Source organism: Schistocerca piceifrons, chromosome 2, assembly GCF_021461385.2.
Source record: "Schistocerca piceifrons isolate TAMUIC-IGC-003096 chromosome 2, iqSchPice1.1, whole genome shotgun sequence".
Taxonomy (NCBI): Eukaryota; Metazoa; Arthropoda; class Insecta; order Orthoptera; family Acrididae; genus Schistocerca; species Schistocerca piceifrons.
In genome coordinates this window covers 807,056,058-807,078,944 of record NC_060139.1, presented here as the reverse complement: position 1 = coordinate 807,078,944, position 22,887 = coordinate 807,056,058, and positions in this window count along the sequence as shown.

The window sequence follows — 22,887 nt, the reverse complement described above, 5'->3', positions numbered from 1 at the left end:
GCATACAGTTTCAATCTGCCAGGAAGTTTCGAATCAGCGCACAATCCGCTGCAGAGTGAAAATTTCATTCTGGGAACGATAAATATTGTTGAGCTACAAATGACAAGCTCGGCATATATCATTTACTCTGCTCCCAAAAACCAAATGGATCACAGCTACTGGGTAGTTGATGACAATAGGTATAGGACTGTCTTAGCAACGCTGTATCGATTCTTATGTCGTGTGTGTGTGTGTGTGTGTGTGTGTGTGTGTGTGTGTGTGTGTTACTAGTTTTTAACTGTCGACGTTGCTATTAAGAAAGCACTGATCGTTTTTCTAATTTTGTATAATACAACATTTCAAAGCAATGGAAATTTTACGAATCAGCATTACTTGTTTTATAAAGAGTTTGATTTAAAATCCAAAAGTCTTAGCCCGCTGCAATGACAGTTGTACTGTTCTTTTACCCAGTTATTAGTAAAAAAATAAAATACCGGTCATAACTGAGACCCAACACATACCGAAAAACACCAGTTATTCCGAATTAAAATACCGTTATCGGTTTTAACTGGTCGGTTTTCCCCACCCCTATAGTACACCGACCGCCTTAAAATCCACCTGTGGCGCCGGGCAACTTTTTCTCTACCCCACTGCTAAAGAGGATATTAAAGGACGTCATTTTTATACTGAAACCTTGAGAGTGACATCGTTACGGCGATTTTGAAACGAGAACGGCGTTCATAATGTCTTCGGAAATGGCGACAAAGATGGGACAAGTGGATCAAATTATGAAAAGTTTTTACAAAATGAATGCCAGTCGGTTGAAAATTCGTCGTACAGTACATAGATTATGATGAGCGAACTTCGTGTGTCAGTTTGTAAATAGCGCTGAGAGGAAAAGTACTGACGAATCGACTCAGTTAATCGATGCCAGCGACAATGGCGTTTGTGATGTTTCCCGTAGCAGCCAACAAATATCAGGAAGCACTTTTTCTTAGCTTCATTAAAAATTGTATAAATCCTTGCGTTCAATTTAGTGAAGAAAATTGATTTTTCAGTTACCATTCACTTATTCCACAGCCACTAACCGTAATAAGTCTCTAATATGTATGATATAAGACAGTGATGGGATGACGATATAGTCTGCAATAAACTGACGCTGTTCTGTTTAATCACGGGTGTTGTATAAGACAGACTATTCAGATTCTAGACAATGCAACGTTTTACATTTTACCCTTAATCTATTACTTTTTTCTTTCTTTTCAAAGGCCGTGTAATAGTTCTTCAATTAGGTAAGTGATAAAATTTCTGAAACTTTTCTTTGGTGACTATCTTCGTATGTTAAGTACTTTTTTTGAAAAAAAGCATATTTGCGCCATCAGCTATACAGTTGTTTATTTATCCTCTACTGGTTTCAGTTATAACAACCATCTTCGCAGGAGAAAACTAAGGCACAAAAGAAAGACTAATATAAAATATATACAGGCAACATAGAAACTGGAGGAAACTGGAAAAGTTTTTAAAAGCGTAGTACTTACACCGTATACATCAATGGATCAGAAACATAATTTCGCCAAATAGGACTCAACCAACTGCAGAACATACATAACTGTCATATTAGTCTGTCTGAAGGTAATACATACAAACGTGCTGTGCATTAGCTCATTTACAGTAACTAGTATCTACTGTGGTCGAAATTCGACCAATTGCGTCAGTAGACCTGATCTGTAATGGCAAATTTCACGTACTTACGGTGTCAAATTTTAGCTGTTCAACTAATCTGTGGCAAATGATACATTGTAGCTACTTGTATTCATGAAATAATTCTTTGATTCCCCTTTAACTGTCCGATCATTTGCAGAGAGTGTGCCGTTTCTACCATAGCAGTCGGTCGGTGCGCAAGACAGGAAGTTAGTAGATCAATTTTCGATGTTCGGGTATTGGAGATTTTAAAGCGCGACAGAGAATGAAACATTATAGTTAAGAATGTGAAAGCTTCTACTTCCTTTTATCACTCTTAGCAGCAACATACAAACATATTTTCTTTGTGTTCATCTGTGCAAAGTATCTTTCGAATTATATTGGCCTCCTTGCGCAATTAATATTAAAAATAGGTACCTCAGCCGGCCGGAGTGACCGAGCAGTTCTAGGCTCTACAAGCTGGAACCGCGCGACCGCTACGGTCGCAGGTTCGAATCCTGCCTCGGGCATGGATGTGTGTGATGTCCTTAGGTTAGTTAGGTTTAAGCAGTTCTAAGTTCTAGGGGACTGATGACCTCAGAAGTTAAGTCCCATAGTGCTCAGAGCCATTTGAACCATTTTTAGGTACCTCAGTTTTCCTGTTCACGTATTAATATTATGATGTATGCTTGGTGAGGACTTCACACTTAATAACTGACATGTTCTAATTTTCAAAGGTATAAATATTATGTGATCGTCGCTTGCCCTGTGTCCAGAGAAACATTACATCGTAATTCGCAATAGCACAGGCACTGCAACATCGTATTTATCCGCCGACACCGGGCAAGCTTCTTTTAAGTAAAACGTCTCGCCTCGACAGGAATATACATAATGGATGAGAACAAGATGTAGACGCATGGTTGACAACATATGGAAAGTTGGGTCTAGCCGTGATTCGTGATAGCCTAATGGTATGCCAGCATGGTAGCTCAGTGTGTTCGGTCAGAGGGTTAGCTGCCCTCTGTAATAAAAAAAATAGAGTTAATGGGTCAGCGATGAACATGAAGAAGCATCATGGGGTGGCCGTCTCGGACAACTAGAATGAAAAAACAACGAACAAAATGAGATTTAAAAAAAAGTGTGTTCGGTCAGAGGGCTGCTTGGTCTCTTCAATTAAAAAAAACTGAGTAAAGGAATCAAGATCAACTTGAACGAATGTCATCGGACGTCCGCCCAGGCCAAACGCAACGAACAGATACCGAACGAAATGAAAAAAAAGATTATAACCCAGAGGAGCCGTCAAAAAAGTGGTAAGGCGATGGCTCGCGGTAAGTAGGAAATCCGGTTTCGAGTCTATTCAGTTAAACGGATGATGATCGTCCATATTCTCAATTGCGAATACATTTTATAAATTATGTTGCTCTTTCTTCGTGGCGAGCTTTTTTCAGTATGGCACCGGCGCAGTGGGTACAAGAAAATTTTTCCACACAAGCGACTTCCCATTTTCAACCCCGCTCCCTCAGTCAAGTTGCCTTTCCTTGGACACTTGGAAAGAATTTTGCATTTTTGCGTCTCTGGCACCCCACTCAGCTTGGCGACCGCTCTTCTCGTTTGGGCCGTAGAGCACCCGTGGGCACCTGGTCTGAACGGGGAAAAAATGTTTTGTAGCATATTACAGTTTTCTGTGTATTTAAATTTACCTTCTCAATCTAGTTTCGAGGAGGACAGCCTTCAGAATACGATTAGGGATACTGTCATTATTTCTCGTTTGAAAACAACTTCGATTTACGGTTATTGTTGGGTGGAGTCGCACCACTAATCTGCTCGGTTTACATTGTATGAAATTCCACTCGGCACAGATAGGTTTAAACGAGTTAGTGTGGCTTCGTTGTCTGTCCATATGTCTGAGATGCAGGAGAGGAAACGGCTTGTCGTATGTTTATGGTAATTCCGTTTGTTTTAAGGGCCGTTAACGTCACCAACGACCGTGAGCACAAGCTTCACGTGTGTTGAATTAGCTGCTCGCTAGTTCGGAAAATCCGAGAAATGGGTTGGGTAGTGAGTGCTGGAATAAGTTTATCTTTGTTTCATAGCGTGTATTACAGGGCTTGAACAAATACGTGGAAACACCGTGAGAAACGCGTGCTTGAACATAAATGCAGATCTTAGCCAGTCATGCAGGTTGGGGTGTTGCGTTTGACCACGAACAGTGCCTAGCCAATGTCTTCAGAACGTTCCAAGCGTCAGTTGTGGCCAGAAGTGTGTGGGAAAATAATAGGTGCGCGTGTGGTGGGTGCGTACGTAACTAAGGTAGCCGTAGTGATTGGTGTTTCAAGAGGTACCGTATCGAAGATGTACACAGCATACAGGGAAACCGGAGAAACGTTATCCGCTAAATCTCAATGCCGATGCATGTGTGTGTGTGTGTGTGTGTTCAGTGATCGTGATAAACGGCCAGTGAAGAGGATTGTGATGAAAGTAAGAGGACTGCAGCTGCAAAAGTAATTGCAGGACTGAATGTCGCGCTCGCGAATGCTGTCAACACCAAAACAACGCGAAAGGATCTCCATAAGGAGGGAATTAAATGAGAGCTGTAATTCCAAAACCACTCACCAGTGATGCAAACGCTCGTAACAGGAAAACATGGTACCGAAATTATAAAACCTGGACTGTGCAGCAATGGAAGGAAGTCATTTGCTCGTAAGATGCAAATTATAGTATATCTTTGTACTAGATGGTTGAGGGACTGTTCAAGTACATTTAAAAGTAATTACACATTCGGCCATGCATATTTAGAATGTAATATGTTCACGCGACTAGTTTCAGCGACTCACTGCTCCATCTTCAAGCCTGCTGACCAACGTGTAGGAGGAATCCAACCTCATACGGAGTCGGTGTAACATCCCCTTAGAAAAATTATTGAATTACTGTGCTGATAAATCTCTTACATTATTTGATTTTCAAACAGCTGAGCAAAACTGAACGTACTCAAACATTTCGCTCTTTACCTATTCTGATCAACACTAAACTGACACACAATATTTTTTAGCGCAACGCAATCTGACTTTCAATAATCCCTACAAAAGAATGGCCCTGACTAACATTAACCTATACCTTTCACAAATCACTTACCTCACAAAAATCTTCGTTACTCGAACTACTGCAATACAGCGAGCGCCACTACTGCCAGCTAAGTAAAAGATTCAAACTACTGAAGGCCGTAACTACTGATAGGTATAGTTAGCAAATGAAAGATTTTGATAGAGAACAAACAATGTATTTACCTTAATAGTGTTCAAAAGTCATAATACATATAGCAGTTCATGACATCCAATATTACAAATTTACTCTTTCTGATGGACACACGTCCAGATCATCCGCTCTCAAAAATCCGCCATCTCACTTCCCCACATCCACCACTGCTGGCGGCTCACCTTCAACTGCGCAACTCTACGCGCTGTTAACAGCCAACAGCCCAACACTACAATAGCGAATACAACAATGCCACCCACCCACAGTCTGCACACAGCACAGCCAGTGATTTTCATGCAGAGCGCTAGTGGCGTTACCAATATAAAAACCTAAACAGCCTACTTACATCGGAATACGGGCCTACTAACCGTAGACCTCTGGTTTCAACGGCCGATCCCTTCGTTCACCAAGTATGACACACGGCAAGAGTCCATTGATGATTTGAGCAGCCAGATCGTGGCATTCCGTGGGCCCCAAAGTTGCATTACTGCCAAGGATTATGTGACCATTTTGGCTAATCAGGTTTACCCCATGCTACAATGTTTGGTCTGCAAAGGTGACACTGTGTTCCAAGACGGCAGGGCCCCTGTTCACACAGCTCGCTTCGTCCAGGACCGGTTTTGTAAGCACGAGCATGAAATGTCACATCTCTCAAGGCTACCAAGTCACCAGACCTCCATACCATTGAGTCTCCACCTTCATAATCACTACCCGAACTTGCCACTATTTTGCAGGAAGAATGGTGTAAGATTCCATTGAAAACCATACTGGTCCATTACTTATGCATGTTAATGTTTCGGTGCTTCCATATTTTCGTCCATCTCCTGTACAACTCAACGGTTTAATTCTGCTTTCTTACCTTAGAGAAGCATTAAAATTCTTTCGAAAATCTCCATGGGAAATTCCTAGTAGAGCAAACCTGTTACGTTCATTATCGACAATGTCTCTAGGGATGCTAGAAGATGCAGTGCATTTTCGGACTATTAAACAGTTATATTCTTTTAGGAGAGGTGCCTTAAATATTTAACATACTCGTATGGTGTTATAGACAAAAGTAAAGTTTGTCTTACGTCCGTGTGTTTAGAGAACTGTGAAAGGTCTTTATTGATTACAAATCCTACTTTTTTACTGTTGTGTGGCCTTGAGTCGAGAATATTCCAGGATTACCTACAAAAAGCCTTGTACAGTATTTTTACTCTACCTTGTTTCCACGGCATGAACATCTTCACGAAGGAATCAATCTTTTTTTGATAAGTTGAGGACACTGAAACCAGCCACAATTTCATCAAATAAAGAATTTTATTTATCCGTAACTGATTTTGGGGGCTTTGACTATTATCAGACAGTAACACATATTTCTTATACAGTTTGACATACTTCAGTTTAGAGATGTGTTCTTTATTTTAATAACGCTAAGTTCGTATTGCATTTGTCTCGGAAGGCAACATGGTGCCCGTAATTCAATAAACACTAGATTAGTTAGTAGTGCCCATAAAGAGTAAAGAGCAAAAGCAGCCACTGTCTCACCAAATCAATTTTCGACAGAACTGTAATCAATAAGAACTCTATGTTCGAACTCTCTTTTACAAAAACACATTTCTCTTAGTTGGAGACGTAGTAAACTGTACGAGAAATGTATCCCGCGGTCTGAAGATGGCCTTGGGTTCGTATACTTTGTCATTTCGATATGCAACAGCGGTGTTCCACAACCATCACAGATAAAAAAACAAATAACATCTGTTTTGGGTATGAGAACGTGGTTTTACGCGGTGACAGTTTTGGATAAACGTTTCACGGATTACTTACGTTTTATATTTGTATAATAATCTCAAGCTTTCGACGACTTCCTCTGTCCTCATTATCGAAAGACCATGTGGCATTTTTTTAATTGGGCGAATTATGGTATGGAGACGTCACGAAGTAACAAAACTCCTAGCAGAAATTACGTTTATGATGGAAGAACACTGGTAGCGATAAAAATTGCGTTAGATAGTGGATAGCTCGGGTTATTTCTCTGTAGCCTTTCGGTTTCAAGCGCCGGTTTTTGAGCACCACTAAGGGTGTAGCCGCTGTCCCGGCTTCACATCAACGGCTTCTTTGATGTCAGAATCCCAGTAGGTAGACGCATGTGATACTATTTTCTTTTCATCAAACATAACAGCAGACGTCTCCACGACGTAACTCAAAAGGCTCTAAGCTATGGGACTTAACATCTGAGGTCATCAGTCCCCTAGACTTAGAACTACTTAAACCCATCTAACCTAAGGGCATCACACACATCCATGCCCGAGGCAGGATTCGAACCTGCGACCGTAGCAGCCGCGTGGTTCCGGACTGAAGCGCCTAGAACCGCTCGATCAGAGGAGCCGGCTGACGTAACCCGGCCAACTAAATAACATACCATACAGCCTGCATACAGGTAGCTCCTGAAGATGGAGACAAAAGAAGTCGTCGAAAGCATGAGATAACGTACAAATATGAAGCGGCTAGAAATCCGTAAAACATTTATCCAAGTGTTTTTTCTGTATATGTAAAATCCTGGTTGTACAAAAGAAGGCAGTGACATGGATATGCGCATTCGTAAGAAATCAAACCGTTGCACTTCGCATGAACATCACTACATCTCTAAACACTTATTTGCATCAAAAAATTTACGCCTCCTGGACGTAATACGTCACTATACTCGCTAGGGTGAATCAGTATGCTTACAATTCTGCCACAAATTTCTCATAGCTTTGCTTTTTGTCTGACAGCTCGTACAATAAGCGACAGTCTCGCAGAGGAAGGACGCTCGGCCACGTGCTCGCTCAACAAAGAGGACTTAGAGGCAGCATTCTGCAGGAGAGCGACCTCTGCCGGATATGTGCCGCCTCGTCTGGAACTATCACCCAGGGAACCGTTGCAACACGTTGCACACGAGACAGAAGACAACTAGACAGTCTCCACCCCTTCCGATCTGATCATGTAAGCGTAGGAAAGATGTAGAATGGTTTCAAAGAGTAGTCCTGTACAGGAACTGAAAGATTTAGTACGCGTAGGATATTCTGAATATTCTTGTCACAACGTGTACAGTGGACGAGACTGATTTAATTTATCTACCTTTTGAAAATAAAAAAAAGATAATTTTTTTTAAAAAAGCGAATATGGGATCACATAAGAAACTGTCCTTGACAAGGAACCTCTTCCCGATGTTAAAGTTGGCCAGTGGTGCATTGTATCCCACTTGCACATTATTTCCCCCCTTTTTTTTCGACGTAACCGTGACTGTGGATGTTTTCTACAAACTGTTGACATACAATGATGACCCAAAACACGATCATCTGCTCAATAGCGTTTGGTCCACGCTTGGAACGCTACACAGCAGCTAATCTTGCGTGGTATTGAGTCGCAAAGTCCTTGATAGGTTTCGGAGGTATGAGGCATCAGATATCTATGCACTGCTCACGCAGTTCCTGTAAATTATAGGCCATTAGTCAGTCGGTACGGAGCTGGTGCCCGAGAGCGTCCCAATGTGTTTTATCACTTACACGTTTTACTTTTTTCATTTTCCCGGTGGCACTTTGTTATAATCAAGAGCCGAATCGCGGAAATAATGAAAAAGACGTTGCGGCAATTTAAAATAAACTGCATCTGACTGGAACACTGAAACTTGGAATGTACAACACTGTTACCACTTCTTTTGATAACATACGAGTAGGGCTGTAATTTACCGCTAGCAAAATCCTGACATTAGCTGTTGGTGTGATCCTCTGTGTGACAGCAACACATTGGATTCATACTTTGAAAGATTATATCATAAATTCAGATAACTACTAGTAAACTTGTTGGTATTTGTGGAAAGAAATTAAACATTACAATGACAATTTTTGAATATCTTTAGCAGTGTTATTGAGGCTTTTTTTAAATGTATAATATTATACGTTCATTACTGTAGATAACAGTGACTGCAGAATCAATACAATTTTTACGCTCCTTCGTGTTGAGTGAGTACGGGAACGATACGTAGGAGGCTCTTGTATATTCCTGAATTCCTCACTCAACGCTCGTTCGTGGAGCTGAAAATTCCTTTCCAGCAAGCCAGGTGGATGAGGAACCAATTCAGAGTCCAATTCATGTATTTTCGCCATTGTTATCGCTGATGTGTGGGACATGGCACTACCCTGGTGAAAGAGCACTTTTTTGCTTGCCAACCTTGGTCTTTTTCCAGCCAGCGCAAGTTTTAAACAGTACAGCAATGAATTATAATAGGGTGGTGTTATGGTTCTACGTTTTTCAAGTAATCTGTGAGGATTATTCTTTGCGAATCACAAAATACGGTGCCCATCACCTCGCCAGCTGACAAAATCGTCTTTGCCTTCTTCGGTGCATTTTCACCAGACCAGCCTTTGTCCACTGCTTTGACTGCCGTTCTGAGTCTGGTGTGTAATGATGGATCCAAGGTTTATCGACAGTCACAAATCGGCGCAAAAAGTCTTGCGGATTGTGACTAACATCGCCAGACATTGTGTTGAAATGGCCAGATGCGCATTTGATCGACTGTGAGCAATCGCAGCACCCACTTCGCACACAGCTTCTTCATAGCCCATTCTCCTTCAGGATATTGTGCACTCACTCAGTAGAGATGCCTACAGTCTCACCAGATTCACGAATTCTTTTTACGGCGGTCTTGGATTATCATCTCATGGATTTTATCAATGGTGACCTGATTTGAATTGGACGGAGCGTGCTTCGTCTTCGATGCTTGCCGACGAAGTTTAAATTCACTAATCCAAAAATAAATGGTCTTTAATAACGCTGCAGAGTCTACGTAGACTTCATTCAGTTCTGTTTTGATCTGTGCGGTAGACTAACGCTTCAAATGAAAATGTTTAATAACAACACGAAAGTCGATTTTCTCCATTTTCAATAGCAGTCGACGCAGTTACCAAATCAGACGGCTGACAACAATGAACTGTATCCTGTACATTGTTGAAATTCTCTGTATGATCCTCGGAATCATGATACTTACCAACCATGAAATTGCAACAAAAATGTTCCATTCTTTCACAGAAATTTACCATAGTTTTCAAACCACCCTCGTAAAGTGTCTGAGCCCATTTAGAACAGCGGGTGAAACTTAGCAATCAACATGCCCAATGTTTTTTAGACCTATGAAATCTAATCAGTGTCTTCAATCGGATGACGAACACCTGAAGAAACCTGTGGAGTCTCTTCCTCGTCGAACTGAGACCATTAACCAGTCGAGAGGTGATAACTTTCGTCCATTTTGCTTATGTGACTATGTTGCTATGTTACGCTTTGATTTTTGGTGTTTGACGTTGAAACTTGGACCTTCACCTTCGGTAAAACCTCTATTTCAAAAATATTGGACCTGCAGTCTCAGTAGGATGTCGCGACCTTTCGGAGCAGGAGACGAAGCTCCGTTACACTTTCTACAGACCACCCGTTCTGAGCCTCCGTTACGCATTTCGCCTGGATCTGCAACTCATGAGGCAGCAGTAATCGCTACAAAATATTTTCTTGTGGAAGTCATAAAAATTTATCGTGCAGTTAGGGCGTTGAACTCAGACCTCTCACCTGTTGTAGAATAGAGTAACTTGGCGGACCCTGTACTGCCTTAAGGGGGGGATCCACATTAGGACATTCAAGAAATCCGATTTTTCATTGCATCAATCGTTAGCTTAACTATCCAAGAATACGCTATCAAAATTTCAAAGCGAAATTCGCATTTGTTTAGATTTTATGAGCATAGAAACAAGTGCACATCGGGTACAGAAGGAAATTCTGCCAATATACGGTATGTAGATTTGTCAAGGAATGAATTACTGGAGAGATGTTTAGGAGGCCACACATAAAATGCGAATGAAAGTTTTAATTCCACTATTTGGCCATCAGCTCCAAAACACTTGCACTCCGGACTAAAGTCTTTGAATTGGCATCGTATTTAGCAGCGGGCTTATTCAGTGAAGGAAATTCATCCCTTGTAGTAGGCACGCAAAGCTTCAATTACGCTGAACAAATCGATAACCAGCGTTTGAGCCGGCAGCATTGACGTAGTTCATTGACATCGAAGGAAGGTCGGAAAGCTGGGAAAGCACTACTGCAAGCGCAAAACGAAGCCTATGAGGAAGACAAGGATTACCATATGGTGCTGGAATCGCAGATCAATCGGTAAGCATTTTACATTATTGTTAACTTCCTTGAATTCCTAGTTTTCGATAATTTATTTTTCAAGTGCTTTTATCTCGAAATGACTTTTTTCACATTTGCGTGCAGTCTATTTCAAAAAGTGTAGAACTGATCATTATGAAAATTGATAGTATGATTCTTTATAAAACTATGAATCATATGAACCAACTTGTGAGATGATATCATGACTTTAAGGGTATTTTTCTTTGCATAATTAGAGAAAAAATCGTGAAAATCGAAGTAAATCGTTTCAACGCCTGCAAAAATTTTAATTTTCATTTTTTCACCTGCATGAAAGTTCATATTCTTAGAAAATAAGTTATTAATGTAAAATAAAAACCTTTTTGATTTCAGATGAAAATCGGAATGGCTACACCGCACGCAAATGGAGAACTATACTCACAACCTTCAGCGGACATCACAGCCTAACTTTGTTACTTTTGGCTGAAATTATTCAAAAAAATTTACAAAAACTGTTCGAAATATGAATGAAATGATGTCGAAGTTTGATTAAATTCTAATTATTCTTCCCACCCAAAAAAATCCCAAAAAAATCAGTCTCAAACAGCCTCCTAATGTGGTTTCCCCCCTTAAGACGAATGTTTCTTGATACAGTCCACAAAGCGTCGAATCCCATTCTTCATTCCTCCGCTTGTATTTGATAACATTCGAACTATCGAGGTTCGGCTCTGTTAAACAGGCTGCAAATGGTGTCTTGTGGATATTACTATTTTTCTAAAATTAGCTAATTGACTAGGCTTTGTTCATAAACGAAGAGCAGACACGACCGAAAAGGAGAAGCCAGACCGTCCGTTATCGACGATCTTAGGCATACTAGTCTAAGGTCTGTCGAAATTAATCTCTGGCGGACGGTTTAGGTTTCCTTCATCGAAAACAATGATGAACAAAGATCATTATGTACGATCCACTACGAATCAGGTGGAATCGTTAGAATACTGGAAAACAGTTTTTCTTTATACATATCAGAACCACAATCTAATAGTTTCCGAGAATAAAAACTAATGCTTTACAGATATACGTACTTGAAAAGCAAAGCTCATACTACGTAGAGAGTGATTGAGTACGGTGGGCTTGCGTTTAGATTTCAGTGAATTTTCGTGCGTATGGGTTCGAATCACACTTAGTTAATATACACTAAGTGACCAAACATTATGCGAAGGCAAAGGGATACCAGTAGGTCCTTGCGTGTTGAAGCTTATGCAGTATTTTTATCTCCGTAGGTTCTGGCAGAAATTAGTTTCTGGCACCCCGCATTCAGACTGTCCGCGAGGGACTATGAAATGGACCGAGTGTTACACTATACTGCTCCGCAGAGGCGATGTTACGTTTGCAAAACTTACCCTCTGAAAGCCATGCTAGGGTGGCTCGTAACAGCCTGGCCGTACACTTGAGGGATGCAGGTGGATGCCTACAGCATCAGACACAAATTGCAGTGTTCTATTTTTCTCACCACATTCCTCACTGAGATCACCCAAATTTTCAGGTGACTTTCGAATAAATGAGTCTTATGGCTCACTCGTCAAACAGCCCAACGTTTTGAACTTTTCCAGATGTTGGCTGCAGGAGAATTATAAGGTGGAGCCTTTGTGCTGTCTTAGAAGTTAGCAACAACCTCCATGAAAGATGCTTAACAGTTATTACAGATTTGAATTAGGAAAGGAAAATAATTTTTGGAATGTGAGATCCAACAAACATCTTGAATGCTGCTGTGAAGGAATATATAGAAAAGTAGGAAATATTACTGCTTAGCAAGAACGAGTAGAAACAAATTCCGCTCTACCTGATCGGTTACCTTGAAAATTTCATCCCCGTCACTGACAATGTTGAACAACAATGTACAAATTTCAAGAGTATTGTACATTGTGGTATGTTGTTGTTGGTGTGAGTTGGAAAAGATCCGCTCTGGTCCGACAGCCGTGTTAGAAAGCTGCTACCAAAGTGTAAATTTAAACGTAGCCAAAGCTTCTCAGACAAACAAAAAGTGAACGAAGCCAGAATCGGCGGACGAAGAGTGATGCGCGATGAGTTCAACGAATTCTCAAGTAAAATTCTATCTACCGACTTGACAGATAACACTAAGAAGTTTTGATCTTCTAGTTAAATCAGTAAATGGATCGAAGCTATCTGTCCAGACACTCCGTGATCATATTGGCATAGAAACAGAGAAGATCGAAATCTTCATACGTAAAAGTAAAAAATATGCAAATGTGTGTGAATTCCTAAGGGACCAAACTGGCCGGCTCATCGGTCCCTAGACTTACACACTACTTAAAATAACCTAAGACAATACACACACCCATGCCCGAGGGAGGACTCGAAACTCCGGCGGGAGGGGCCGAGCAATCCGTGACATGACGCCTCAAACCGCGCGGCCACTCCGCGCGGCCGTAAAAGTAATTTCATGCGTATCGTAAGGGAGTGTTATACAACCATTACTTTTCATAAAAGGTATATACTGAGGCACTCCATACCTCGTTTTGATCTGCCTAGTACAGCAACTCGATTTGGCATGGAGTCAACAAGTCGTTGAAAGTCCCGCGCAGAAATATTGAGCCATCCTGCGTCTACAGCCGTCTATAATTGCGAAAGTGTTGCTAGTGCAGGATTTTGTACACGATCTGACCTCTCAATGAAGTCCCATGCTTCTTGACAGAGCGTAGGGGAAAGATGCAGAAGACCCGCACCGCCGTACTAGGCAAGGTCCTAATGGAGGTGGCTTTCCGTTGTCTTCGACCGTAATGGGGACGAATGATGATGCTGAAAAAGACACAACACCCAGTAATCTCGGGGCAGGTGAAAATCCCTGACTTCGCCGGGAATCGAACCCGGGAACCAGTGCTCGCGAAACGAGAACGCTACAGCGAGACAACGAGCTGCGGACTCACAATGCACAATGTCTTTTTTTTAGGGGAATGCGGCTGTGAAAAAAAGAACAAAAGTGCTTCATTATTACTGTTCCAAACCCCTCCCTCCCCTCCCCTCTTCTCTCTCTCTCTCTATCTCTCTCTCTCTCTCTCTCACACACACACACACACACACACACACACTCTCTCTAGTCGTCACCGAGCGAGGTGGCGCAGTGGTTAGCACACTGGACTCGCATTCGGGAGGACGACGGTTCAATCCCGTCTCCGGCCATCCTGATTTAGGTTTTCCGTGATTTCCCTAAATCGCTTCAGGCAAATGCCGGGATGGTTCCTTTGAAAGGGCACGGCCGATTTCCTTCCCCATCCTTCCCTCACCCGAGCTTGCGCTCCGTCTCTAATGACCTCGTTGTCGACGGGACGTTAAACACTAATCTCCTCCTCCTCCTCCTCTCTAGTCGTCACTTTCACTATGCGTCGGGTTGGGTTGTTTTGGGGGGGAGAGACCAAACAGCGAGGTCATCGGTCTCATCGGATTATGGAAGGAAGTCGACCTTGCCCTTTCAAAGGAACCATTCCGGTATTTGCCTGGTGCGATTTAGGGAAATCACGGAAAACCTAAATCAGGATGGCCGGAACGATGCGTCGAATGACATTCATTATATAAGCAAGGATAACAGAAATTCTCTGCACCAAGCACAATGGATGAAAGCCATGTTACTGTACGTACGAATTCCCAGCTCCAAGTGATAGAAAACAAACTTCTTTTACATACATGGAGACTTATCCTGGCATCATGATCGTGTGGAATATTAGGGCTGTTAAGTTATCACATCACCTCCATAATGCAGTCCTCGATGTCCTTCGGGGTGCGGCAGTTTTTCAATTTCGTAATGTAACCGTGAATTTGGCAAACGAAATAAATATCACACGGCTGGCGAGGACGTACACTGATCACCTTTCCCCCTTGTTCCTACCCATTCATCCAGGAGATTTCAGAGCACAGATGAAAAAGAAATGTAGTGAAACTGTAGCCCTGTTGCGAAGCTGGTGCTTGCGCAACAATCTTCAAGTGACTCCTGAAAGGTAAATTGCTAATGGACGCGGAACCTAGCTATCAGACAACACAAAGCCTCAGTCAAAAGACATCAGGTCGGTCGGTATCTCGGTCTCCATCGCGTCAAAGGTCTGACTCTCAGAGACCAGGTTAAAGCAGTCTCGGAACGAGCCTCAAAACTAATGCGTAAGATTGACAGCCCCGATAGCTGAGTGGTCAGCGTGACAGATTGCCGTCCTACGGGCCCGGGTTCGATTCACGGCTGTGTCGGGGATTTTCTCCGCTCAGGGACTGGGTGTTGTGTTGTCTTCATCATCATTTCATCCCCATGCGGCGCGCAGGCCGCCCAATGTGGCGTCGAATTTAATAAGACCTGCGCCAAGGCAGCCGGACCTGTCCCGTAAGGGGACTTCCGGCCAATGACGCCAAACGCTCACTTCCATTTCAGTACAGTACATTACCCGACACAGATGGTATCAAGATGCAATCCTGGTGGTTACAGTATCATTTGGGGTGAGTATCTGGACACATAAAATGAGACATGAAGAGCCGCTAATGATATTGAACAAAATGCTGGGGGGAATACTTCTAACAAGGGAACCTCCCCATCGCACCTCCCTCAGATTTAGTTATAAGTTGGCACAGTGGATAGGCCTTGAAAAACTGAACACAGATCATCTGAGAAAACAGGAAGAAGTTGTGTGGAACTATGAAAAAAATAAGCAAAATATACAAACTGAGTAGTTCATGGGAAGATAGGCAACATCAAGGACAATAGGGACGTAGGCGCGCCGTGGTCTCGTGGTAACGTGAGCAGCTACGGAACGAAAGGTCCTTGGTTCAAATCTTCCATCGAGTGAGAAATTTAGTTTTTTATTTTCAGTTTATGTGACAAACTCTTATGTTTTCATCACTTTTTTGGGAGTGATTATCACATCCACAAGAAAACCTAAATCGGGCAAGGTAAAAGAATCTTTTTACCCATTCGCCAAGTGTACAAGTTTGGTGGGTCGACAATATATTCTTGTCATGTGACGCACATGCCGTCACCAGTGTCGTATAGAATATATCAGATGTGTTTTCCTGTGGAGTAATCGGTTGACTTATGACCTTGCGATCAAATGTTTTCGGTTCCCATTGGAGAGGCACGTCCTTTCGTCTACTAATCGCACGGTTTTGCGATGTGGTCGCAAAACACAGACACTAAACTTATTACAGTGAACAGAGACGTCAATGAACGAACGGACAGATAATAACTACGCAAAAATAAAGTAAAATTTTCACTCGCGGGAAGACTTGAACCAAGGACCTCTTGTTCTGCAGCTGCTCACGCTACCACGGGACCATGGCGCTCCTACGCTCACATTGTCCATGATGTTGCCTATATGGCCCATGGACTGCTCAGTTTGTATCTTTTGTTTATTTTTTCACTGTTCCACACAACTTCTTCCTGATTTCTCAATTGATCTGTGTTCAGTTTATCAAGGCCTATCCACTGTGCCAACTTATAACTAATTCTGAGGGGGGTGCGATGGGGAGGTTCCCTTGTAAGGTTCATAGGTATCAATAGAGTCTCGGACACTAATCTTAGGACTATATCCCATAGCACTGCAGATTCGAATGAGAGGAACCATTCACTGACTATGAAGAGGAAATACAGAGAAAGTGCGGTCAGTAGACGGAGAGATACTGGATAGAGGAGTTGCAATACGGCGATAACTCGACAAGGAAAGCAGCGTACGTGGCCGAATAAGTACTGCGCACAGGGTGCCTCTCTGAGCATGAACATTATGTAGTGCAGTGCAAATGACAGTTGTGTGTTTGGTGATACTGGAACGCCATACACATCATTCTTACAGATTACAATCCTCAACGCTATAAATTTGTTCTCCGAGCAGTGTTCTCTTAAGAAATGTTGCATGACCAAGAGAAGTGTGCTGCTTTTCGGTATCTTGCTGATATTCACCCGCAGAAATAAATGCAAGCATACATCATTACAAGACTCCAAGGAAAACGGTGTGCGGCGATGGTGGCAAGGAACTCCGAAGTCTGTGATTGCAAGGACGCTACAAAGAGCGGGAGGTCTGCAGGCGACTGTGGCGATGCAGCTCTCGTGTAATTAGAGTGTAATATGTATCTCTGGGTCGTCTCAGGCACCGACCCACGGTGGTAGCTAAGATCTGCTCCAGAGTCATTCCAGGGTTTCTGTTCCACGAAAACAAAGGAGATGGAGACTATGGCTTTCAAGGGAGATAGTGTTGGGCGAACTAGCAATGGAGCGGAGTGCTGAGACGACATTTGAAATGGGTGGAGATTTTCGATTCTGTGTCAGATGTAAACAAGAAACATGTTCCATAGCAAGGCTAACATCGAGTGATAGATGTAGAAACATCTGCACATTTTTTTCAGTGTCCCGCAGACATTATAAAAAAAATGGTTCAAATGGTTCTGAGTACTATGGGACTTAATATCCGTGGTCATCAGTCCCCTAGAACTTAGAACTACTTAAACCTAACTAAGGACATCACACACATCCACGCCCGAGGCAGGATTCAAACCTGCGACAGTAGCAGTCGCGCGGTTCCGGACTATGCGCCTAGAACCGCTAGACCACCGCGGCCGGCGCAGACGTTATAATTTGACACAATAATGTTGCTGTACTTTTGTTGTTGTTGTTGTTGTCTTCAGTCCGCTATTCTATCCTGTGCAAGAATCTTTGTTCAAATGTTCAAATGTGTGTGAAATCTTATGGGACTTAACTGCTAAGGTCATCAGTCCCTAAGCTTACACACTACTTAACCTAAATTATCCTAAGGACGAACACACAACACCCATGCCCGAGGGAGCACTCGAACCTCCGCCGGGACCAACCGCTCAGTCCATGACTGCAGCGCCTAAGACCGCTCGGCTAATCCCGCACGGCTGAATCTTTGTCTCTGAATAACTACTGCAACTTACACCCACTTGAATCTCTTTACTATAGTAAATTCCATCCAAACCAACGGTTCCTTGATGCATCAGGAAGTGTTCCGTCAACCTGTCCCTTCTTTTAATCGAGTTGTGCCGTAAACGCCTTTTCTCCCCAAAGCGATTCTCTAATGCTTCGGTAGTTACCGATCTACCAACCTGATATTCAGCATTCTTGTGTAACGCCACATTTCACGACGCTATATTCTCTTCTTGTATGAACTATTTATTGTCCACGATTCACTTCCATATAAGGATATACTGCAGATAACTAATCTAAGAAAAGATAATATTTAAATTCGATGTTAACAAATTTCTCTTTTTCAGAAACGTTCTTCTTTCTGTTACCAGTGTGCATTTTATATAGTCTCTCTACATTCGCTGTCATCATTCATTTTCATTCTCAAGTAGCAACACTCGTCTATTACTGTTAGCGGCTCATTTTCAAATCTGAGAGTCCCGTAGCATGGCCTGATCCAGTTCGGCTACACTCCATTACCCTTGTTTTAGCTTTGTCGATATTCATTTTATGCTGTAGTGTAGGTTTTGCTGACAGATAAATGTTCAGAAAAAAATTCGATATGTTGCGTCGTTACCGAGCTATTTAGCATTGAAGGTAGCCAAAAAGGTCGTTGTGCGCGCCAGTTCAGGCAGCCAGCCATATAGGGTGTCGCTGAACGTGTTCTTCGTTTGGTTTCCTCAAACCGAACAAACGTAGCTTTTGCTCACATAGCTTAAATTTATCACTTCGGAGAAAGGCATATTTTAACTGGTAATGACCAATTTAACAAGTGGTAACACATGGGCCCATACATGTCTACGTAGTACCGCATTTTAGCGCGTGCGAGTGCTCGAATATGAGCGAGCAACGACCTGGCTGGCGAACGTCATTTTTAATTAAATCGGAAACGGCGCAACGTATCGAATTTTTTGTTAACAATTACCTCTCAGCACAACCTATCCTGCAACACCATTACAAGCTTTTCGGACTATTTCTGACCATCTCGAATAAGAGAGAACAGACTATGTAATTACTCTAACATCGGTTTAGTTTGTGTCGTAAGTCTTAGTTGCAACATACTAGAGTAATACACTAACTTGTAGATTAATAACACATTAACAGAACATAAGGCTGTACTGTCCTCACCTTCCTTCAGCATAAAATATATGTACAATCAGTGCAAAATTGTAATAATAGATGTAAAATGATCTGTTATAATATCTAGGAACAAGATCGGAATCTATGCCAGCAAATAAATATGAGTGTATGGGATATGGGTACTCAAAAATTTGTATGTATCATCCATCAAGCACTAGCGCATAAACTGCGCAAGAGACATTTCAGGGAACATATCAAGAAGCTTTTTTATTCCTATGGCTCGACGATTAGAGGCTCTGATTGCACCACTTGGGGCTTCTGGTCATACTAAATTGATCTCTAATCGTAATCAATTGATCTCTAATCGTAATAATCGTGTACCTGATGTAAGTTCACCTCAGTCACATTCACCCTTCTTTGAGCACAGATTTCACAAACGTGATGTATGTAGGCAGCTGTACCGTGTAAAGAACTGGCAGGTGCAAACTGCCAACGGGCAGACGTAAAAGGAAGCAGCCGCGTCGTTCCGCTGGGAGAGGCGCAGCTGGTGACGTAAGCAGTCTGTGGACCCACACCGTTAGACGGGACGCGACCTGGTCACCCGGACACCCACAGCGAAAGTGCCCCAGTGAAACCTGACACACCAGTCCCTCTCGCTCCTCCTCCTTCGCCTTTCTTCGTCTACTTTTTCTTCTTCCCTTCTTCGCCTTGTTCACCTTTGCTATAGACTGCAATGATCATATTTTTTGTTTTATTACGACTCTGCCGTAGTCAAGACCACCAATAAATCACGTGATGTAAATTTATGCCAATTTCTAAAGTAAGCATTCGCACCAATCGCTGGTGTCCATCCAACGCAAAAGTGCTGTTGTCGCGTGAAAATGCCAGCTCAGAGAAACAAAGGAGAGTTCAATACGGAACACACATCACATTTACAGACTTCGAGGAAGCCTTCGACCGTGTAGATAGCAAAATTTTATGGAACGTATTACACAAGAAAGGATATCCTCAGCAAATAGTACAGTTGACAGAAAGCCTGTGTAGAGCTACAAAATAAAAATAAAGACTAATCATGCTGTATCTGACGTTTCAGCAGATCATCGATGCGTTTTTTCCAATTCAATTTCTCATCAATGCACACACCGAGAAATTTTGAGTATTCTACCTCAGCAGCAGACTTCCGTTCATAGTTTATATTTATCAACGGTGTTATGCCATTTACTTGTCAGAATTGTATAAACTGTGTTTTCTCAAAATTTAGTGAGAGTCCAGTTGTAGAGAACCACTCAATAATTTTCTGATAGATCCCTCCACCAACTGCCATCTCGTGTGCACACCGCCTTTAGAATTCGTTGAGCAGTAGTGGCTGAACAAATCCTTGACTAAGCACGCATGTAATTTTTGACTTTTTCTGAACTCTTCCATTAATCCAAACATGTAAGCGTCCCAGACCGACAAACAAGTCCAAAGGAACAAGAAGCCCAAAGGAACTTTGCATCGTATACAGACACTGCAATATCGTATTTATCTACCGGCACAGGGGAAGCGACTTTCAAGTAAAATGTCTCATCTGTACGTGAATGTACATAATGGATGTAAGACCACAGGTTGTCGACACATGGTTGACTACATACGGAAGTTTGGGTCTGGCCGTGAGTCGTGCGCGGATAGCCAATCGTAATACGACCGCTCGCGATAAGCGGGAAATTCGGGTCTGAGTCCCGGTCTGGCACAAATTTTCGTTGTCGTATTTCGTTCTAAAGCTGATGGTTGGCCATATTCGCAATTAGGAATATATTCAATGCTGTAGTAGCTGCAGCACCTGTTCCTTTGGACACGCATGCATCGCGTTCAGAGTAATACAGGCACTGTAGTATCGTATTTAGATTTATTTGTCCAGTAATAACGGAATCTGATGATGGTGCAGAGTACCCATGGCCATTCAACAGCGTTTGTATCGCAGCCACAGCCCACTTTCTACAGTAAAATAGTTTCATTACGGCGTGTTCCTCATCGTTATCCATTTCTATTATGTGGGTTACGCCTATTACGTAACGCAGCTACCGACAAGCAATTGCATATCGCACCGTTTTTGAAAATTTGGAGGAAGCCATTACAAGAGAAACCCTTACCAACAGTCATGCTGGTTAACGAATTTTCCTGATATTTGGCAGAAATTTAGGGTGAGGTCCCGTGGATGGACCATCGTTGTATTTTTGTTTGGTCGATAGCTGCTGCCATCTAGCTACGCAGAACCGACTTACTAGTTGAGAAATACGCCACCATCTTAGTTTGAAAGTTGTAGGTTATAGTGAAGTCCTGATGAAAAAGCAAGAAGGAAATTGCTATTTTATGTAACGTCGGGTTCAAATTGGATTATATATGGTTATGACATCGATTATTCCAGGTCTACTTGACGTCTATCATTGGTAAGTGAATCTTATCTACTTCTAATATATGTATATTATTTGTAGAAACTTCCTGTCTAATGGCGTGCATAGCACACGTTACGATGTTGCCACCATTGCGATTGAACCACTACTACTTCCCATGAATAGACCGCCAGTCTATTCATGGTAACACAATAAGCTTACTTAAGGATATCATCTGTATAAACAGTATTAGGATTTATTTATTTTACTGGCAAGAAATATTTAATAAATAATATTAAATTATTGTAGCACGTTAAAAATATTCTAGCAAGTTGAGTAAAAAACAGTCCTGCCATATTGCTATCACACACAATATTCAAATATATTAGAACGAAAACAAAATTTAATTCGCACTTAGCAGTTGCATATTTAAGTTCAAATAGTTTGAAAGTTTACCAAGTAGAAGCTCAATACAATTTTTAAGGCTTTGAAACTTATAAGTAACCTTTGTCTTGTGATTATTTAACATATTTTTAAACTATTCTTTTGCCGTTTTCAAAATGCTGAAAGGTGTTAAATATGGAAAATGGAAGGAAGAGAATATGCAACGAGCACTTGATACTTTGCGGAAAGGTGATTTCGGTTTGAATGGAGCTGCAAAGCAGTGTTTGAGTTCCAAAACCAACTATCAGACATCATGTGGATGGAAAAAAAATTGGTTTCCTGTGGACGATAAAAATGTAATCGGCAGCGTTAATACCTTTTCTTCAGAAGTGGGGCTGGAGATACGTCAACGTGTGATGCAATTCGAGGTTGCCAAAAGAAACAATATACCGCACTGATGCAACCATAAGAAAAATATGGCCGACGAGAAGCAGTAGTACAGTTTCATGAAGAGGCACAAAGAACTCTCTTTGATACAACCTTCTCACGAAGACAGTCGATGAAAACAAGTTGGAAGCATCTGTAATTTTTAATGTCGAAACTGGTCTTTCCACCATATAGAAAGAGACAAGGGGAGTAACTGCCAAGAAGGGGAAACAACTCGTTGGATCCATCTCGAGCGGAGAGCGTAGTGTTACAACTGCTGCCTTCTGCGTCAGTGCTACTGGCCAATACGTACTGCCGATGCTGAGCGTCAAGAACGCTCGATGTAAAGATGAGCTGAGCGACTGCGAATCTCCTGGGACAGTCTTCGCTTTCAGTCCAGATAGCGGACACGTAAACAAAGAATTATTTATGACATATCTGGAACATTTTATTGCTAATGAAAAATCTCCGAAGGAGGATAAAGTTCTTCTTTAAAAAAAAAAAAAACTTATGGGACTTAACTGCTATGGTCATCAGTCCCTAAGCTTACAGAGTACTTAACCTAAATTATTCTAAGGACAAACACATACACCCATA